Source organism: Lygodium microphyllum, chromosome 9 (assembly GCF_053477565.2).
Source record: "Lygodium microphyllum isolate KBCC chromosome 9, Lygodium_microphyllum_v1.1.10, whole genome shotgun sequence".
Lineage (NCBI taxonomy): Eukaryota > Viridiplantae > Streptophyta > Polypodiopsida > Schizaeales > Lygodiaceae > Lygodium > Lygodium microphyllum.
Genome location: NC_141143.1, coordinates 138,115,177 through 138,129,648, shown reverse-complemented (window position 1 = coordinate 138,129,648; position 14,472 = coordinate 138,115,177).

The following is a 14,472-nucleotide window of genomic DNA, read 5'->3' as shown; positions in this document are numbered from 1 at the left end:
TCTAAAGTCTCAACATAAATAGCCTCTTTTTCTGCCTTTTTTTAGCATTAATTGCTGCAAAATTTTCAGCCACTGTATCAACATCAACCAGCCCTGCAAATAGCCCTAAAATATCTTCATTTTCAACCATCAAACCATGTCTTCAACTCTTTTTCAGCCCATCCTACATATTTCTTTTCAGTCCTGCACATGGGTGAAACATCCTTAAAACTGCCAAGACTACATGATGTCCATTCCTATAATCCAGACACAAACACAACTTCCCCCTTTCTTGGAGGCATAATTATCTTTCTAGAGGCACTGCCATAGCCTCCACTTACATCAATGCTATCTAAAAACCCTTAAACTCTTGTGCATTATGTGGCATGGGACTATCTCACAACCTATCTCAATTGTGGGGATGATTCACACAAACAGTGAGAAATTGTACTGCCTTTGTATTGTCTTTACTCTAAACTCGAGCATATGAAGAACCATCATCCAAGGCTTTTGCAATCAAAGGATTCAGTTTTTTTTTGAAAATCTGATATACAATTTTTAGACATTAGGTGTAGGTGACATCGGCAAATGACTATGCAAGAATATTTAGTGCATATAGCTATATCTTTTCGAATTGATTATATCTAGCTTTTGCAATCAAAGGATTCAGTTTTTTTTAAAAAAATTTGATACACAATTTTTAGACATTATGTGTAGGTGACATCGGTAAATGAATTATGCAAGAATATGTAGTGCATATAGCTAGAAGGGTGGCCATTAGGTCCAAAAACGCTTCAAAAAATGCACTTTTGTTAATTACGAGATTAAGGAAAGGGCCAAAGAGAGTTTGCCAGGTGTGCAAGAATATGGTATTCTTGTTTACTCCTTTTTGGAGATAGTAAAGTTGACTCCGTGGTTCTCTTCTCTCTTTTAGCCAAAATCTCCAAACTCTGACATGTTTTGATGGTCCCGAAGTCCTTATTTAATTATAAAATCTGACAAAACCGGTTATGATAATGATGTTGTGAAGTTAATACTAACTTTTTTAAAAGTCGGGAGCTTTTGGGGCCTCGACTATATTTTCATTAGTCTTTTCACTATTTCTTCTTTGTTTATTCGTCTTTCTCGGTGAGCTTCTTTCTTTGCTCATTTGCCTTTTTCAATGAGCGCTTTTCTCTACGATTTCAATCTAAGTATGGCATCCAAAAGGCGCCCGTCTCGTTTAGTAAACTCCTGGACTATCTATGGCCAAGGAGTAGACAAAAAATAGGAGCCCAAAACCTTTTGCATAAACGATTAGGTGACCATGTTGCCCTCTTGCAAAGGCTCTCACAAGGTCAAAAGAAGAAAAAGAGAGGATATAAAACATCACTAGAAAGGGCGTATCATTGCTTTCAAAATTATGCATGAATGGTGGTTAGTTAAAGTGCAACATGTTTACATGGCCAAGGATATGCACTTATCTCCTAATGAACGTGTTTGCCATCAAACACATTGTAAGTCTTAAGTTGATAACACATTTGATTTTAAAAAATTTTTAAGCAAGTATTAATATTGAATTCTTCGTTGTAGATATATTTCCATCAACAAGTATTGAATGGCAACTTGTGGAGAGTTTGAGTGAAACTTTGAATGCGATTCATAAGGCATTTGGAGACATTATATATGTTGACGAGACCATCGGTTCTTTTAGTGAGAGAAGAATTTTTATATATTATGCACAATATGTGGTTCCATCTAAAGAGGGTACATATGGACATATCGAGGATTTGCCATTGCCAAGTCTCTCCTCTCTTATTTGGGAGGTTCCTGATAAGGCAACCATGCATAGTTTTAAATTCAAAATATGTCAAGATATTCAAAAGTCCATGACAGCTGGAAGGATCTCAAGAAGAATATGCCTGTCATGGTTTATCCCCTTACATATCTTTGTGGGTTGCTTCAAAATAGCAAACTTACAGAGAATAAAAGTATCTTGGCTAAGTAGAAATTTTGCAAGCGCAGAACTAGATAACATTATAGGGAAGCTTTGGAAATCTAGAGATGTTGACCATAAGGGCGACACCATGAGGTGTATTGTATGCTCCCAATCCTTGTCTCTGTGTTATAATATAGCACGACAAACTCTTGCTTTGGGTTTTGATTATAGGAGATACAAACTTAAACCAGGCATATGGATTCCCTTGGATTCAGATACAGATTGCGTGCCCTTCAATCTTAAGGTGCAAGTTATAGAACAGGAGGTAAATATCACTTCCAATTGTAATCTTAAAGATGTAAGGGATACCTTGGAGATGCTAGACTGTACATCCCCATAATATAAGTTCAAAGTAAACAGTAAAGTAGTAGGGAAAAGAGCTGAACACTTTTTCTCTTGTATGAGTTGCTTGCCTCCTTCAATTGTAAGTTTCGAGCCATAAAATTGAAAACATTACATTGGACAAAAAGCTTTTCATTGAATGAAGAGTTACAAAATTGAAGTGTAGATATACAAAGATCTTGCCATTTGTATCTATTTGTCTTCTTTCATCATTGTAACTTCTTCGTCACTTTTTGAAAAGATAGATCTTGCAGTTGCAGTGGCGTTTTTTTTTGGTTGGTTGAAGAATTTAACTTGGACAAGGGCCCTCTTCTCTTGAGGGGGTAGATGAGAAGATGGATGAGAAAGTGTTGGCATTTATGTCTTTGTGGAGCTTGCCTTACTTGTCTTTCCAGATGACTTGCCTTTTGCCTTACTTTTAGTTAAGGATTTATGTGGAGGAGAGAGTTAGGGTCGACTGGCATGATTGCCCTATTCAAAATTAACTCAATGCATCTCTCTCTTATCCACCATGTGTATGAATCGGGGTAATCTTTGCACTGCAAGGAAAATTGTAATAAGTTGTAAGGTGAGTGATAGTTCGTACTTATAGGGAGTAAAAACAAAGAAATGGAATGATTATAAAATTTGATAATAATGTTGTTGCTCAAAATCTAATAATGTTGTTCAAAATAGAATGTGAAAGATACTTACATTAACCCCATCTATCTTGAGAATCTTTGAATCTATTGTTCTACAAACATTTGAAATTACTCTCCATCCACAAGAATATGCATCTTTTTGTAACGGCACTTCTTGTAAGAGAAAACTATATGGCTTTTGAGGATCAACAATATCCTCATATGTAGTGTCCAAAAAGGTTATCACCAACCTCCTAGCACTGTCAATGGGAACATGTTATAAAAAAAGGACAATAAATAAAATAAACAGTAAACCAAAAAGTGAGGATTTGTATTCTTCAACGCACATTTATGCTTGACCGTGGATATCCCTAAGAGAGTTCATAAGGATAATGTCTCAAGTGAAAATATCAATATATATTAAGCTCCAATGTCCTCTACAAAGGAAAATGTTAGTAATAAATGCATACTATAAAGAAGTATACATTAAACCTTTTGCGAAATTGCATACCTTTCAACGTAAGGAAAAAAAATATGGTAGTTTGTAATTGGATTGAACGATCTGAAAAATAATTCTATGTTTGAACGAGATTTTGAAGACAGTTCGACTGATAACAGTGGATCAATGATAAATATAGTTTTAGAGATTTCTTGGCTAAGAGAAAAAATCAACGCCCTAAAACCAAAAGCAAAACCAAATGAATGTCAATTGCAATGAACAAAACAACACTATCATTCAATTAAAAAAATTTGAGCCAAAAATCCTTACCTTATGCAACAAAAGACTACTGAATCTGACAATTGAATATATTTCTTAACAAACATTCCTTTGTCCTCAGGGAAAATACTAAGATAGCCTTCTGAAGAAGTGCAAGAGACATTCACAACCATTTGCCAGTATACCTCATCCATTCTCTTCAGATTTACAGGACCAAGGACATCGATTTTTCTCTTGCAAACTTCATCCTCTGACTCTATAGTCTCTTGTGGTCATTTTTGATGGGCGACTTCTTTAGGTTCTTGATAGGCCACTTGTTCGGAGGTGGTCTTTGCAGGGTGTAAATGTGTCGCATCCTCAATCACTGGCTATTTCGCTCTCTTATACAATTTTGGAGGAATGTTAAGGATCTCAAATGCTTTTTTATCAGTAGTGAGCAAGGGCCTCAATACCTTGTTGAACCTATACCCGATTCTGCTAACCATACTAAAGCCTTTGTTTATCAAAGTCATTCTATGAGCGTGGGTAGCAGCAATGTAAGCATCGTTCATAAAATCAATAACGAAGTCTTCACTTAGCAGCCTCCTGAAGGCAAAGAATGGCTGCAAGCTGTCATTTTTTTTGCATGCCAACTTCAGTGACACCCTTGATAATCTAAAAGAAATATCTTTGACAACCCTAATAAATGTTGTCTTTGGAATCACATGCTATGTAGCTCTTTGTGCCTTCCTTATCTCACTAAAACATTTACGAACATAAAAAAATCTAGACTTTCTCTTTCTCTTCGGCTTGGAAGGGTCTTCTTCTCCATGGGCATAAGAGGGTCCAGGTTGCTTTGTCTGTTGAATAGGGGCTCTAAGGGAGGTTGGAAACTTAGTAGTTGTTGTAGGGTAGGACTGTACATGATGAAGGTTACTTTGGGCAGGAGAAGACACTGTCTCTACACTAGATTGTTTAGATTCCATGGCAAGAGACTAAGGGCAACTAGGGGTAGGTGGGATCTAAGGGCAACCAGGGGTAGGTGGGATCTCAAGATGGAAAGATTGAGAAGCTGAAAGCCTTGTCTCCTCCTCACTCTCTTTGCTGTCTATATACATCTTCCTTGCAGTCTACTTTGTCCTAGCCATGAACCTGCAGAAAATAAGACTTGTTAGAACATATAAAATCTATGAGTAAAAAATGAGACTAGTTAGAGCATTAAAAAACCATAAGTAACCCAAACAGAAATAACAAATATGGCGTGATAGGAGAAAAATCCCAGGTTTGAAGTGCAGCTCCTCGCATCGTATTTGCAGATGACCGATACGATGCAATAGGGAAAAACTGTGGGTCAAAATGTAACTCCTTGCGTCGTATTTGAGATAGGCTAAAGCACGATTTAACTAATACGATGCGAATGTAGTGAAACAAAGTTTTAAAAAGCAACCTCTCGCGCCATATTTGTGGTGAACGATACGACGCGAAAACAACAAAAACAGTGAAGCGCGGATTTGTAGTGTTCGATACGGTGCGAAAACTATGAAGCGCATGTTTAAAAAGCACCTGCTCGTGCCGTATTTGCGGTGACTGATACGGCACGACTATGTTTAAGCGCAAGTTAAAAAAACAACTCCTCGCGCCGTAATTGCAGTGACCGATATAGGGCGAAGTTGATCTCAATGTGGCTGTGTATTCGCGCTCTGGATTTGAAAAGTGAGCCATGTAGGCTACAATCGATCTTTTACAACTGAGGGGTCCATGACACATGGCAGTGTTTAATTGGCTAGGTTTTGCGCGGGCCATCCACGTGGCTGTCTATGTGGCATCACACGTGGCAAATATTTTTCGCTCTATATAAACACGGTGGTCAAGCATTTATGAGTTTTTTGCAAATTTACAAGCTTGTTTAGAGTTGAGGTCCACTTTCAGTGTTTCTTATGTGAATTTGCGCAATTTTGTTTACCCCTTGATACAAAGCGAGGAGATATTGTTCTTGAGGTTGCTTGGCCAAATTCACATCATATTGTCGATTAGCAAATACAAAGCAAGAAGGCATTGCTCATGAAGTGGTTGTACACTTTCGTGCGGTATCATACTTTCACTCATGTCTGAACCTAAGGATGTTGTAGGCTCCCAAGAGTAGGTGACCCCTTCTAAAAAAAGAAGAAGATTGTCATCAGGGTCAACAAGAGCTTTTGGTTGTGCTGCCTTCTCCCCTGAAATTCCCAGAGCTTCCTCCCCTTGTTCAATAGCAAGTGTGGGAATGCCTAAGAAGTCTCCAATCAAAGGCAAGTCACCATTGAGGGTTTCTGGATTATCTTAGATCACAAAGGTTTCTCCATCTGAAAGGCTCCTAGATTTTCTTCTTCAGAATGGCATGGAGTTATCTTATTACGAAACTGCAAAGGATATTTTCAACCCTAATTGGGATATTGACCATGTATTGAACTCATGTAAGAAGTTTTTCTTGGAGGAGTTTGCTGAGTTTGAAAGTCTTGCATTTCCAGTGGTTGAAAAGGATGCAAAGGAATATGTTCACATACCTATTGGGAGCTCACCTTCAGAGAAGGCTTTATTTTCAAGAAAGTGTATATCTCATTCTCTTGACCGGTTTTGTACCTCAGATTTGTTTTGTTCTGTTCATTCTAGGAAATGCAGGCTTATGTCCAAAACAGTTGCATTCATTACATTTTCTCTTGTTAAATATCCTGTGAAATTTGATGAAAAACAATTACAAGGTCCAAAATATTCCAGCTTTTGCCTTTTGGATGAGGTAGCAAATGATGTAGAGGAATGTTTGGACCCTGAGCAAGAAGCAAATATTGCTGGCAAACTAGGTGTTGCCCAATTCAAAGCTAAGACTATTATTGAAGAAAACCATGCAAATGCAGATCTTGTTTGTGACTCTTCTTTTTATACTATTGCTTCGCTTCCAGCTTTCCCTATCAAGGACAAAGAATACATACTGCTAGCAAACATTCAAAGGCTCTTCAATCTTAGGGAGGATTATTGTTTAGCCATCATTGCAGAGGCTTTTGATGCTACAAAAGGCATTGTTGACATCGAAAATGAATCAAAAGAAGAGTTACTTAAACTTGACACTGAAATTACAGACGACAAGTTTATTGAAGCAGGGGGTGCCCTTTCTCTTTGTTTTTGTAAGGCAAAGAATGCTGAGCAAGAGTATGGGATTACTAAAGAGGAATTCCACGGCCTTCAAGAATGACTTGGAATTTCCCATTTTGGAAGAGAAGAGTCGCAATACGTTAAAGAATTGGAAGATACCAATGTCGCACAATCATCAATTAACATATGGAATCCAACTAAGCTAGAAAATGATAAAAAACAATTAGTACTATTATCTCAAATTTTGTAAGATGTATATACATTAATTGTAAAATATTATACGACGCAGCGAACAGAATCTGAGAAAGAGATAGAGAGTACACAACAGATAAGAGGAGAATCAGTAAATTCTTTAACTCCAAACAACTGATACAAAGATGGCTCTGTCCACCCGTGCGCTTCCACTGTGTGAAGCTTAGATGGCAATCTAGACAGAAGATATGTGAAGAGCTTAAGGCTAGCTGGAACAACAACTCTGACTGGGTGAAAGATGAGTGATCGATGGTTGTGAAGGGGTTTAGCTTTTATAGCCTGCGAAGGCCATGAGGTTGGCCTGACCGACCTACCACATAAGCCTCCACTAGTCGGCCAGGGAATATTCCCTTTACCATCGGGCCGGGGGCGCTGCCCCTAGACCCAACCAGGGGCCGCTTCTGCGGCCCCCAGACCCCACAATAGGGCCCCCTTTTAACTCCCTTACCCCGCAACTCGATGCAATGCGCCTCGAGCTGCTACCAGCTTAACCACTCCGTCTAACCCAAAGATTAGACCCACAACGGTCACCTTTTTGCCATCCGATCACATAGACCTCATCTGATATACAAGTCAGGACTCAACCAATGTCCGGGCTCACATTTGGCTTCTCCTCATAATGGGGGCCTTACAACTTTGAGCACCATGGATCATTGGTAGCACCTAATGAGGGTGGGGCATTGATCATATCTAACACCCCCCCTCAATGTCCATCCATAGGCGAACTATCTCCTCGGCCCAATGCCGAGTCTCTGAAGATGAACTTGAAGCAGATCCTTCGTAAGTGCTTTGGTGAAGATATCTGCTCCATTCTCCTCTGTTGGACAGTAGACCAGTTCCATTATCCCATCCTCCATCAAATCATGCACATAGTGATACTGGATCTCTATATGTTTGGCGCGTGCATGAAACACTGGATTTTTGGCAATGGCGATGCAACTCTGATTGTCACATCTTAGCACAGTCGGTCCTTCATCATGTACTCCCATATGCCATAGAATCCTTCTCAACCATACGGCTTCACATGTAGCAAAACAAGCTGCCTTGTACTCTACTTCGGTAGAAGACAATGCCACTGTTGGTTGCTTCTTACTAATCCAAGAGAAAATTCCTGAACCCAAAGAGAAACAATAACCAGAAACTGACTTCCTGGAATCAATGTCTCCTGCCCAATCTGAGTCATAGTTCCCCACAAGAGAAGTTCCGAAACTGTATGTGATACCATAGTCAAGAGTTTCCTTCAAGTATCTAAGCACCCGCATCCCAGTCTTCCAATGACTCTCATGAGGTTTGTTTGAGAACCTGCCCAAAACACCAACAGCAAAACTGATATATGGTCTGGTGTTACACAAGTAGATCAGACTACCGACCAACCTCCTATACCTCCCAATGTCTGCTAGTGCTGATGTATCCTCGACGGATAACTTTGCATTCACCTCCATAGGTGTAGCTATCTCCTCGCACTCGGTCATGCCAAATGCCTTCAAGATCTCCCATGCATACTTCTTCTGAGAGATGAAGATCTTTCCTGGCTCTTGCCAGACTTCAATCCCCAAACAATAGTGCAGCAAGCCTAAGTCTATCATTTCAAACTCAGAACTCAAAGCCTTTCGAGTTTGGTTGATCATATCTTCATAGTCACCTGTAATAAGAAGGTCGTCCACATATAGGACAATCACTACAAACTTTTTACCATCCCTGTAAACATACAAGTTAGCATCTGAGGCACATCTTTTGAAGTTTAGGTTTAAAAAGAACCTATCTATCCGTTGGTACCATGCTTTGGGGGCTTGTTTCAACCCATACAATGCCTTCTTCAGCTTACACACTTTGTTCTCAGAATGGGGGGCCTCAAAGCTTGGTGGCTGAGCCACATACACCTCCTCCTTGAGGTCACCATTTAAGAACACTAACTTAACATCCATTTGGTACACTGGCCACTTCTTGTGGGCAGCCACTGCAAGTACCGTGCGAATAGTGGTCATTCTGGCAGTTGGGGCAAATGACTCTTGAAAATCAAACCCTTCAACTTGTGAAAATCCTTGGGAAACCAGTCTAGCTTTGTACTTTTCTAAGGTACCATCAGCCTTGTACTTGACCTTCCAGATTCACTTGGTGCCAATAACCTTCCGCTTTGCTGGTTGATCCACTAGCTCCCAAGTGTCATTCTTCATTATGCTGTCATACTCCGCTTGCATAGCAGCCTTCCATGATGGATTTGCAAGTGCTTCTTCTAAGTCAGTTGGCTCCTTTACTTCTCTCATAATCTCAACCATCAAGGCCATATTGACTATGTGAGCAGAAGCCCTCCTTTGCTCCTCTATTCTCTGAGACCTCCTTGGTCCGTTTGCCTTCTCCTCAACAGATGCAGGCATAGGATTATTGTGGTCATAGAGCTGCTTCACCTAGCGCGGCAATGGCTTTTCCGGTGGGGTGATGTCAGGTTGGTGAACTTTTTCCTCATCATTTGAAGATGATGCTTCCTCCTCCTTAAGGATAGGGACAGGTCTCGGGACAGGTTCATAGTGGACTACTTCTTCGCTTGATGATAAAGTGGAAGAACTTGCCTTCTCCTCCTCCACTGTATGTGGTTCCTCCTTGAACACCACATCACGGCTCGTGATGATCTTCTTTGCCTCTTGGTCATATAATTTGTAAGCCTTCTGCTCATCACTATAACCCAAGAAGATACATTTTCTGCTTTTTGGTTTTAACTTGTTTCTCTTCTCATCTGGAACATGTGCATAACATTCACATCCAAAAATTCTGAAATGTGAGACAGATGGTTTCTTACCAGTGTAAGCCTCATGAGGTGTTTTCCCCTTGAGAGCCTTTGTGTAGCTCCGATTTAGAATGTAGACTGCAGTATTAACAGCTTTAGCCCAAAAATAGTTAGGCAATCCCTTGCCCTTTAGCATGCATCTTGCCATCTCCACAATGGTGTGATTCCTGCGTTCCACAACACCGTTCTGCTGAGGTGTGTGAGGCGTCGTCAATTGACGCTTGATCCCTTTGCTCTTGCAAAAGCCTTCAAACTCCTTTGAGTTGAACTCACCACCACCATCTGTTCTAATTTTCTTCACAGTTTTCCCTGTTTCATTCTCAACAAGTTTTAGCCATTCTTTAAACTTACCAAAAGCTTGAGCCTTATCACGAAGGAAGTACACCCACATCTTCCTACTGTAGTCATCGACAATCAATATAAAATAATAAGATCCCCCCAAGGCCTGTGTAGGCATCTTACCACACAAGTCAGCATGTACCAACTCTAGAGGAGCCTGTGCTCTATTCTTGCTTTCTTGTGGAAATGCCTTTCTCTGTTGCTTGCCCATTATACAAGCTTCACATGGTTCCTTCAATTCAGTTATTGTAGGTAGGTGAGCAACCATACCTTGCTTTTGCATCTCCTTCAACACTGCAAATCCGATGTGTCCAAACCTTTCATGCCAAAGCTTACTTGTGCCCACTCCAGCGGTGGCTGTAAGAGCACTTAGCTCATACAGGTTGTTCCTTCTTTCTCCTTTGCCAACAATTGTGCCAGCACTATCAAGAATTTCTGCACTTGTCTTCTTGAAACTCACTTCATGACCAAGATCAGTTATGGCAGCAAACTGATAAGAGATTTCTCCTGATTTCGTGAACATACAACACATTTGAAAGCTTTTTAACTTCACCATTTGCAGCAACAAAAGAAATAGTACCTGTGCCCGTATCAGGGCATTTAGTATCATTTCCAACCGTCACAGTGATGGATTCTTGTAGGGGCTGCATAGAACTGTATAGACCTTTCTTGTTGGTCATGTGACGGTGGCCCCACTATCCAACACCCATGAGTCAGTGGTAGATTCTTCTTGCGCCAAGGAGCACACTTCCTCAATGGTCGCCATGAATAATTCCAACTCTGCTTCAGCCGTATTGGCTGTCTCTTTCCCTTTACTTTTAAGGGTACCATTCTTTTCATCTGCCTTCTTGACACGACAATCTGCAATTGCATGTCCTTTCTTCTTGCAGTAGAAGCACTCTCCTTGAAACTTCTTCTTGCCGCCCTTCTTCTTTTTGTCACCATCATTTTTGGTGGAGGAACCACCTTTGCCTTTTGCATTGGCAGAGAATGCAGCATCTCCATTGTTGCTTCCTTCTCGGGCTTTCAGCCTCAACTCCTCCTCCATTAATAATGCACAAAACTCCTCAAAAGTCAAAGCTTGAGGTCTCACCTGAGTATTAAGGGCAGTTACTAGTCCATCAAACTTTTGTGGACAAATCCGAAGACACCTCCGAGCTAGCTCTTTGCTAGTCTTTTGTATCCTAGCGCCAGCCATCTGGTCGTACAGATTCTTAATTCGAGTGATGAATGCTTCAACCGTCTCTTCTTCAGCAAACTTCTCCGCTGCTAGTTGATTCTCCAAGTTTTGAATCCTTGTTTGGTTTCGTGTTTCATACTAACTCCTTCCAAGCCTCTGATGCTTTGGTTGTATGCTGAATCAAAGTCAGAACACTGTCAGAACAGCTTGTAACTAAGGCACACAATGCATCTGCATTCCTTCGTTTCCAAGCTCATAGAAGATCTGAATTCGAAGGAATTATCACACTAGGATTTGATGGGTTGGGGGAAGGCTGTGGTTCTGCGTCAGTCCCCAGCACAGTCTCCAGAAGCTCATAAGAATCAAGGATAGTTGTAATTTTGAACTTCCACAAGGTGTAGTTTGTACCATCTAACTTGCCTTCGCTGAAGGTTGGTGGACGAATCCTCAGTGTTTGAATAGCCGGCACAGCAGCACCACCTCCTGCACCGCTTCCTGATGCGCCAGAATCGCTTTCGAAAGTCGACATAGTTTCTCCTTGCTATTGAATCCTTTGTCTCTTGCACCTCTTTGATCTCTAGAGCCCCATGGGCTCTGATACCATGTAAAATATTACACAGCGCAGTGGATAGAATCTAAGAAAGAGATAGAGAGTACACAATAGATAAGAGGAGAATCAATAAATTCTTTAACTCCAAACAACTGATACAAAGATGGCTCTGTCCACCTGTGCGCTTCCACTGTGTGAAGCTGAGATGGCGATCTAGACAGAAGATAGGTGAAGAGCTTAAGGCTAGCTGGAACAACAACTCTGACTAGGTGAAAGATGAGTGATCGATGGTTGTGAAGGGGTTTAGCTTTTATAGCTTGCGAAGGCCATGAGGTTGGCTTGACCGACCTACCATATAAGCCTCCACTAGTCGGCCAAGGAATATTCCAGGGAATATTCCCTTTACCCTTAACCACTTCGTCTAACCCAAAGATTAGACCCACAACGGTCACCTTTTTGCCATCTGGTCACATAGACCTCATCTGTTATACAAGTCAGGACTCAACCAATGTCCAGGCTCACATTTGGCTTCTCCTCATAATGGGGGCCTTACAACTTTGAGCACCATGGATCATTGGTAGCATCTAATGAGGGTGGGGCATTGATCATATCTAACATTAATATGTTTGATTTCAACATTCATTTGACATTTATCTTTTTTTACAGTTGGAGATTGAAGATTTTGATAACTTCTTAGGACAGGGTAAAGGGACAAGAGTTGGTATTAGTTCACATAAAGATGTTGCACTTGGCCATTACTTAGCAAGGATTGATCCGCATGTTTTCTTGGTATTTTATAGCATCTTCTCAGAGAAAGCAACATGGCCTATACTATGTATTAAGGCACTTACAAGGCTACTTGGTTTCTCTGGGTTATAATACAATGCACACAAGGTGATGCCTTTGGAGAAGACTGCAGCAATTAGGATTTTTGGTTATGGTCCTAGTTTCTCAGCTTCTCGAGTAGGATACTTTTTGGCCCTCTCATCTTATGCTTTGGCAGCAAATCAAACTGATATAAAATCAATAGTTGGCTACAAGAGAAGAAAAATTATGCGTTATAGAGGAAATATCCCGGAAAGGGAGGATGATGTAAAGGCTCCTGAGAGCTAGCTTTGTACTTTCCTTTCTTGAATTCTCAAGTTGAAGTATTCATTCTTTGAAGTTGTCGTCGAAAAATACTATGAATTCTTAAGTTGAAGTATTCATTCTTTGAAGTTGTCGTCGAAAAAACCAATTGAATAGCTCCTCAAGAGCATTGCTTTTTGTAACTCCACCTCCATGTCTTGTGCTTCGAAAAAACTTGTACATGCTTGATAGTGAGATTTTTCCATGCCTTGGCCGCTATAAGTTCCGAGGGGGCCTTGCTCCTCCACAAAGTAAGGCCCATGGATATGAAGCATATGCTGCAAATTCATAAGAGTAACAATTAGTTTCTGCCAATGGAAATTTTATCGAAGAAAGCTTGGATTAAATATTCTCTCTTGCCAAATAAAAAGTGATATCTTTTTCTTCCCATGCCTCCTTTATTGCCTGAACAAGATTTGTAATCGAACATTTGAACTCTTCTGGATACGTGTACGTTTTCGTTTGTTGCTTGAGGAGCTTTAGGAAGACATCAACGTGTCTCCAAACCTCCATCCTTAGAAATGCAAGTCATGGTGTGGTTGCAACGTTTGTCGTTATCCCACACAGCTCTCTCCAATGCTCCCAAGTAATGCTCACTTGTTTTCTTATATGGTTACCTAAAAAACGTTTAGCTTTTGAGCCTCCCATTGAGACATCAACCAAGACATCTCTTGTTTTTCCTGAAAGTGTTGGATCTTTTCTTAAATGAACTTGACCTCCATGAAAACCCATTTTGGAGAGTAATGCCTCACATTTGTCAATACACTCATTCGATAAAGACAAAGGCTTAATTGAGTATGCATAGTCAAGATGTAACCTGAGAAGTTTATCGATAATTCTAATCTCTGCATGCAAAGTACATATATGAACATTAGTAAGAGGAATTGAAAGAATTGGATCCCATATATCTTCCTTGTTTTTTTTAAAACTTAGATCTATAGAATCTCTAGTTGGGGCTCTTCTTACAGGGCGCAAGTTGCTCCAATTTTTAGACCCAACACTTTCCATGCAATAAATACAAGGATATTTTGCATTTGCCCCATTACATATTCCAAGCATACATTTGATAGTTTTTAAGTCAGCGCTCATGTGCCATTCCACATTAAAATTACCTACCCCATCAACAACCAACATTTCTCCTTCACTTTGAGACTTAATAATGTTTGGAATACATGTATAAGTAAACAACCATTTCAGTGTTTCATGATTCTCAATTGGTACTTGAGCTGCACCAACCCACCAAATCTCCATCTCAAACTGGAACTTATGCACTGGTGCTTGACCCCCACCATTGCTGTATTCCAATGCCCTGTTCATGATGCAAATGCTGACTCTTTCCATCTTTTGTCCTTTTTGAATATGTGCTTCATCTAACTTCAAGGCAAACTTTAAAGCACCGTGACATTTCTCTAATGTGAGTCTATACATGTGAACCATTGCAATCTGCACTCTTCTTAGATCAACCCATATATTGTTAAATACATTATATTCAAAACTAG